An 8,183-nucleotide genomic window follows, 5' to 3' on the forward strand; every position below is an offset into this window, starting at 1 on the left:
TTTTTCTCCACTTTCTTTCATTGCACCACAAGGAGAAGGGTAAAACCAGAAAAACTTGGCATGCTGCTACATGGCAGTGTGCCAAAACAGCATCTCCATCAAAAGTCTAATAAAGCATTCAGCTGCCTGCTCTTGTCTTTTATATCTTTCTCCTTTGCTTGGGTACAGGTAACTTCACAGCTATATAGAAGCACTTTCAGTACTTCAGTATTCCCTATGTTCTCTGGGCTCAAGCAAAGTTCATTAGGGCCAGTGGAAAGCCACCCACTTCCTCATCACTTTTCACCTTGTCCAGTTATGTGCATCTCTTGCACTCTTGTTTTGCAAGACAATACAGAAAAGTAGTGAAAATAACAAGGAGCTCAAAACCTTGGAAATGATGTCATACTGCATATTGACACAAGAAGCAGAGTGCTATCAAGAAAAAGGAGATGGCAGATTTTTTTTAAATGTTTCTCTGAGGGTTCAATATTAATGCCTTGTGCATTTTACTATGTACTTCTAAAATTGACAGACTGTCTGTATTGTGGTGTGGCTCCTATCTTAAAATCAGTGAGATTTACACTAGTTGTCCTGTGAGCACTAGAACTAAGCAATCCTTTTTTCCTATGAATGCGTGTCCTTTGCCTCCAGTCTTTTATCTTTTCCACTTAAGCTTTCCTTCAATCTGAATGATGTCAGCTCTCCACTGTGTACTGCTGAAGAGCATATGAACATATGAAGAGCAGCTACTTTCTAGCTTCTTTCCCTCATGAGGGAAAATACTTTGGCTTGTTGTGCACCATGTTTTCACAAAATGTAAAGTCAATTTTCACAAAATGTAAAGGAAGACATACATATAGGAATAGGAAGTACATATGTAGGTATATAGGAAGTTCAAATGTCTACCCTCTTTTCAAGTTTGGTGGAAATTAGCCAGTGGTTTCAAAACTTTTGAGTGAGGAGATGGAAGCTTTCAAAGAAGACCAGAAAAGTCTTACTTGCTTATGAAGTCAGGCTTGAAACAGATAACACCAGTATCTGCTCATTCTTGTACCTCTAAAGTTCATATTTTCAAGATATTCTTTCTCAACCAGGAAGGCTGTGTTCTTTATTTGATAATAGAAATTCTCTATAACTGTAGCTGAGGTGTCAAAAAAACCCCTTTGTTAGATTGTGAGATTCATTTGAAAAAATGCTGCTGGAAGAAGTCCTCCTGTTTTGGAAAACTCTTGCTGATTAGGTGGCTAGTCCATCAGATTACAGTATAAATAGCTAATTCTAACCAGGGTGCTCAAAAGTTATGGAATGGCACCAGTTGTCCTAAGCTTGTAGAAAAGCAACAGCTGGTAACTGTTTTTAGATGCCATCTTCCTTTAAATACTTGCGGGTACTTTGTAATGTAATATTATTATTTATGCTTCAGAAATACAAAGAGGTCCTAACTGAAAGCGGAGCCTGATGGTACTATTTTTTGTATCTACACACAGCAGAAGATAATCCTGTCCCCAGTTCCCCTCTATGCCTTTCCCCCAAAATATCGTAATAACTAATTAGGCAAAGAGTGGAAGAAGAACAACAGGCGCCATGAAATGAGGTGACTTGCGCCTGGCTCCAGAGCAGATCAGTGTCTGAGCTGAGAATAGAGCTCAGTCTCCTGGCTCCCCATTGGAATTTCTCCCCGGGCTCCCCTGCAACTTAGCAAGTTCCCAAAAAAACCATGTTCTTAATATGCCATTACAAACCTCAAAGATTTAAGGGAACATTATAAATACTTAACAAATGTACAAAAAACCACTTGAAATACACTGTACCTTGGGATGTGATTGAGTGGCATTCACTCACTTTTGTGCAAGGTTGTTAAAATCTTTGTCGAGACAGGAAAAAAAAGGAAAAACAAACAAAAATTTAATTAAATTTCAAGGATTCTGCTTCATCATGTGTGTTTCTCAAATACTCATGAATTGTCATGCTGCTATGATCTCTCATGAGAATTATGTTTTTGTTAAGTATATTCGTGTTACATTATCTTTAGCATAAATGCGTGAACAGTCCATGTGTTTACTATGCACAGTCTTGGCTTCTCTCTTGGCCTTGTCAAAGTGATACAAATCTTTTTCTACCACATTTGCCTCTTCAGTACGTGTTTCTCTCTTGTAGGACTCTCCTTTATTTGTTTTTGATTTCAATCATAAATGATCCATATCTATATATTCATAAATGAAACAAAAATATGTTAATTTCTCCTTGTGTAGGTTGTAGTCTATTAGAAATTTTCTCACTCTGTGTGGTTTAACTTTGTCCTCTTTTCCTATCAGAACTGACAAACCGTGATTAATTAAAGTGTAATTTGGGTCCCAGCTCATGAGACTGTTAGACTTGTTGGTAACAACATGTTTGTATAATTCCAGGTGCAAAGACGTGCCAGTTAAATCACTGCCTCTCAGTGTTACTGTACTATGATGATAAGGGTTTGAATAATTGTGATTTCAAGGCCAGTTTTTTGGGGGTTCAGGTAGTACAACGAAAGGAAAATTACATGCCCTGAGCTCACCTCCCTGCTGGGTACAAAACACAACAGGCTACCACTGGTTACCAAGGCTTAGTATTTCTGTGTAGAGTTCTGGCCATTCTCAACTCTCATTAGGATACAGTAAGTGCAGGCTGGTCCCTACAGCCTGTCTTCCCAGATGGTTTGCCCTGCCTGAAATGATTGCCGAGAAGTCCCTTTGAGACCTGTGTCCATGAGAGCACCACCTGTATTCACTTATACTATGAGTTGTCCTGGGGAAAGGGTGGTTTACTGAATCTCTCTGTGCCTGAGCTCCTTGCACGTTGTTCGTGCTTGTTATGGACAGGCTGAGAAGGCCACCAAAAACCCCTCTGTGGTGGGCACTGCAAAAACACAGGGTAGCAGGAGATTCTGTCCTGAGGAAGAAAGCAAACAAAAAGGAAAAGGGGATATTGCAAACAAGCAGAATGCAATGGTGATGGTGCTATGCTTGCTCTCTGTATTTTAGGTGCAGTGAATTTACTGAAGAGTGAGGAGAAAAATATGGATCCATCTTTCCTAAGAATCTGAAGCATTATTAATTAGGCTGGGCCTCCCACATATGACAGTTTTCAAATGTTCTTAAGGAAGGCCCAGAAAATGGAGTCTTTCTTAAGATGATGAAAAAACATGCATTTTGTATTACTGGTGTAGGTTTCTCAGATCAAATCTGCAGTTTTCAGGTTCTTGCCTTTCCCACCAACCACAGGCTGGGACATTGTGACTAGACAGTGTATTTTAAAAGATATGCTTTAATTTGAGCAAGAACTAATTTAGGAAAGACCTGCAGCTGTGCTACACAGAAGGCAGACTGCAGTATCTCGGTAAGCCCCTCTGTCATGCATCTTTGAAAACATGTCAGGCTGTGGCCAAATTTCCCGAAGATGCACTAGAGTCTGGGCAATTTGAGTCCAGCCCAGCTACTTCTGGAAACAGAAATGTCTTCCTTGTTCCAACTTTTTCTTTCAATAGGGAAGGGAGGAAGTGAATTTCTTATCAAGTCCAGCTGTTGAATGTGGGGAGAGAAATGTGTATTGCCCATCAAGGCACCTGAAGAGATGCCCCAAAAATCAGTAATGTGTTCCCTCTCTGGTTTTGTCAGTAGCAGCTGCTTTGCTCTGGAGGCTCTCAGAAGTCAGACGTCTTCATCAGTACTGATCTGCATTAGATTAAATGACCTTGAGGTGAAAGACTGTGTCATGCTGTCATTGTAATTTCTGGTTTACTGATCTGTTTCTCACATCCATCTCCTATTTTCCTGGTCATATTCCATTTCTACAGTAAGAATATAGACATGATTAGTAACTACAAGCTGGCTGCTTCCAAACACTCTGAATTGTGTCATTTTAAAATGTGTCTCTACAAACACTGTCTCATGCTGTTTGCAGCTAAATTCTCTATTGCCTGAGCCATTAGTGGCAATGAAAAACATTGTCTCCTGTAAGCAATTTTCTTAAGGCTCTTCTTCACTTTACATCAGGATATGAAATAAACAGATATATAGCAAGTGGCATAGCAGGGAGAATGATCAAAATTTTTGAGCAAGTAAGTGAGCAAAATTTTAAAGCTACATTATCAATTAGGGAATTGGGCTTCTTAAAAATGCACAAGGAGTCTATGTGTATACGTAGATGTCTAAATACCTTCGAAAATCTAGGATACTTTCAAGAAATGCATCCAGCATCAAATATTCTCAGTAATAATGGTAAATATTGAGGGACAGATAGTCAGGTTTGGGTTCTGTTTCACTTCTGCCTGTGACTTGCTATATGACCCTCACTGAGTCTTTTTGTGCCTCAATTTTTTCACTTCTGATATTCATTTAAGATATAGGTAAGATAATGTTTATGTATCTTAACTGCTTTTCTCTAGCTCTAGGCTTTGATCAGGTCACACACACATTCATGAAGTTTCAACATGCCTTATATTATTGTATGAGATTTCATTCAATGTTGATGAGCGTCAAGAGCCTTGAATGAAAGGCTTTATTAGTATATAAAATGTCTCCCTTGAGACATTTCATGAGGAACATGAAATTCATGAGGAACATCAAATTTTGTGAGTTTTCTCAGAAGGCAAGAGTCATAATCCAGTGTATATCAGTTTAACATAGGTAAAGCATATAATCCAGCGTGTCAGAGGATGTCAGGCAATCACAGTTTCTACTCATTTGACACCAGTGAGTCCCTCTTAAAATAATACATGAACTGTTTATAAAAACAAATTTAGAGAGAATTCTCCTGCCTCATCAAAATGTTGCCATCTATGATCAAGAGCCCCTTTTCATTGCACTGAATTTGACACTGATTAAGTATCTCAATTACTTAGAAACCAAAATAAGGCAATTTGTTAGGGGAAGATAACATAACTTTGGTGAAACTACAGTGCTTTGTTCTTGATATGTACTTTCAAAAATATTTATTCTGGAAAGAAGTGTAGAATTATGTCATTATCATTATTCCTGTTTAAGCAATAATAAGTTTCTAAAGCTTGTTTTTTTTGCTTTGAATATATGCTGGTCTGCTGACTGTGGCTGAGGTCCTGATTTTTTTTCTTGATCGTGTGAATACATTCAGCATTGTTGTGTAAATGACTGTAATATCACTGCTCTGGCAAAGTGATACATTTTCTTGGTTCCATTCAGGCATTACCCCTTGATTTCTATCGGGAATTATTAATTTCATCACATTTATTCTATATATATATCTAAGAAGTAGCATGTATGTAAATTCTTTGATTTGGGGGGGGAGGGGAGGATAAATTCTGCATTGTTCACATCTAGTTTGGCATGTGTTCATTGTGATTTGAGTAATATCTACCATTTTCATCATTCTACTGAGAGTTTTTGATTTCTTATTGAAGAAGTCTGAAAAATAACCCCTGGATTTCTAACAGCAGCTGACTGTTAGTTATAATCACCAATCATTCAGATTAATTCCTTCATCTTCTACCCATTATATTTCATATGTGCAAGCCATAGCGCATGAGGTAGAAACATGTAGTTTGGAGAGAACTCAGTTAAGATATGTTTTAGTCTTATTTTTAGTCCTCAGTAAAGGTCATTTTTTTGTCTTTGTTTCTATATTAAATGCATTGGGGTTCTTTTTTTAGGCAATCCCATATTAACTGTTGTCTTATTTACAATATAGATATTTTTGCAAATATGAGTTCATCCCTGTTAGTTCTGCCACTAGCAGTGCTTTCATGATGCCTGTTACAGATATCTCTATTTCCAGCTCTGTGTTGGTTAGAGCTGCTGTAAGCTGTATGGTGTGACAAAGTTTAAAATGCCCAAAGCAGCCATCGGCTATTTGGCATTTGGAATACCCCTGTTGCAGTGGCGCTGAGCTTCATCTGAAAAGGATAAGCAAACTTTCCTTTATAGACAGATTATGTGCTAGTGCTGGGTTTCAAAACATCCAACCTAATTTGCATCTTCAGGGGCTGTTAGCAAGCTGGAAAACCACTGACAGATTATTTTCACCTAAAAATGACAAGCTAACAATTTTATTACTGAAGCCATGTCATGAAACTGCTACTTCTATGCAGATTCGTTCAATATTCTGGATTAGATTTCTGGACATGAGGAAGACAGCTCTCATCAGACATTATGAATAAACAGATTAACCTTAAAGAAGCATTTTTCTTTATCCACAGGTAACTGTAATGTATTTTGAACAAATTACATAAAACAAATAGTGGTGAATATATATATTTATCAGTTGTTCCTCTGCTCTTGCTACTTTTTCCTCATCTGATATTTGTGTACAGATGATTTATCATTTTCAAAACAACACATTGTGATATCAGAAAGAATGATCATATCTAGAGCACAACTTAATAGATACACTGTGAAAAAATGTAGGTTTTATTTTCATGAAGTTTTCCTAGCCGTGTGATAAGAGAAGCCCACAAAATGCAATATCTAAGCACAATCATCTAGAGAGAATAATTCATCAAGAGGATGTCAAGAGGATTTTTGTTTTGCACATCTTCTTTAATTTAAATGCAGCCCTTGAAACAGAGCAGGTGCCAGCAAAAGCCTGTGTCTCAAGGCAAAGGAAGAGGGAGGAAAAAATAGATGATACCTAAGAAGGAAGGAAGTTGTTGAGTTTAGGACAAGATTGAAAGAAAGCAGAATTTCTTTCTAAAAGAGGCTGACCATCCGTTTCTGAGGGAGTATTGTATTTATTTTAAATCTCCCATTGCCAGTCATAGGCATATGTAAATACTGTGTATGACCTGGTTCTGCAACAAACACACATAGAGACATATATTTGACAACCTTCTGCTCTTAGTCATTAGCCAATAATTTCAGTCCATGAACAAAAACGTTAACCATTCTCAAAGGTTAAAAGGCTATTATTGAGAGGTAAATCCTGTGGGCCTGTTTATGCTTATTAGGAAACGGTAAGGAAATTGCAGATGTTGCTTTTCATTCTACCCTAAGAAATGTGAGTACTACCAAAGTGTGTTGACTTTTGAATGTATGAATGTTATGTTGAAAACAAACTGCAGGAAGTAATACCAGGTAATTAGAACTGACACTTAGCTCTTCTAAAGGTTTTGCATCTATAGACAGCAAACCCCTTTAACCGGTATCATTGTCTGCATTTCACAGGTGGAAAAGGTCTCACACAAAAATGTGAAATAACTTGATAGAAGAGTCCCAGAGCCAGGAATAGAACATAGCCCCTGAAATCTTAAGCCAGTGTTGTACTCACTGCCTCTGCTTTTCTGGAAGTAGGTATGCTTTTAATAGGGCATAACTAATTTAAAAAAGACTGATCATCACTTTTTAAATGTTGACTGTTAAATTTTGTTTGTAGAGGTGAAAAGATGGAATTTCGATTAATTTTTTATTGCTAGGGAAATAATTTTGATGCTGTGATCATCATTAAAATATAACAGTGATGGTAATATACTAGGATTTCCCGCATCTTTCCAGCATCTCCACACTTGCTTCATCCAGAAGCAATCAGTTAGTTATTGAGATGCCAAGAATGACAGAAATTAGTTAGTTATAGTATTGTTTGAAGAACCACCTGAAAGATGAAGAAATGCTGCTCTAGCAGAAGAAAATTTTCACTGTGGAGCCAAGATGTCACAGCAACATTTAGTCTGATAGAAGAAATAGCCTTTTATACTGCACAAGCTGCGCATATAAAAATGACTCAAAACCTGCACTTTAGTTACGCTCTTCCAGGCAGTTCTAATCCTGAAGATGCCTTATTTGAAAATAACTTGGGCTTGGTTGGGAAACAAAAAAATAACGATAACTATAGGATGAACAAGCTCTAGATTAGGGATAAGGGGAAAAAAAGAAAAAAATGGTGGCATTAGTATTTGAGGTTTTAAACAATCTGAAAGATTACAAACAGAAGTGGAATAATGCTACTATAATTTGCTAACTTGGTATTATAATGTGTTGCTGGTTTTGACAACCTAGGTTTTGATTAGCTATGTGACAGGTTTTGTCTACAGTTTTATTTTGCATGGTTTTATTTACCAGATAGTCTAGTAAAATAGAAATGCTCTATGGAAATAAATCCAGAGAGCATATTCAGGCTTTCTTTCCATGTCTTTACACTCAACTCTTAAAAAGCACACTGGAAGACTTTTCAGGCAAAAGATTGATCAAAATCTACATTTA

Source organism: Apteryx mantelli, chromosome 2 (assembly GCF_036417845.1).
Source record: "Apteryx mantelli isolate bAptMan1 chromosome 2, bAptMan1.hap1, whole genome shotgun sequence".
Classification (NCBI taxonomy): domain Eukaryota; kingdom Metazoa; phylum Chordata; class Aves; order Apterygiformes; family Apterygidae; genus Apteryx; species Apteryx mantelli.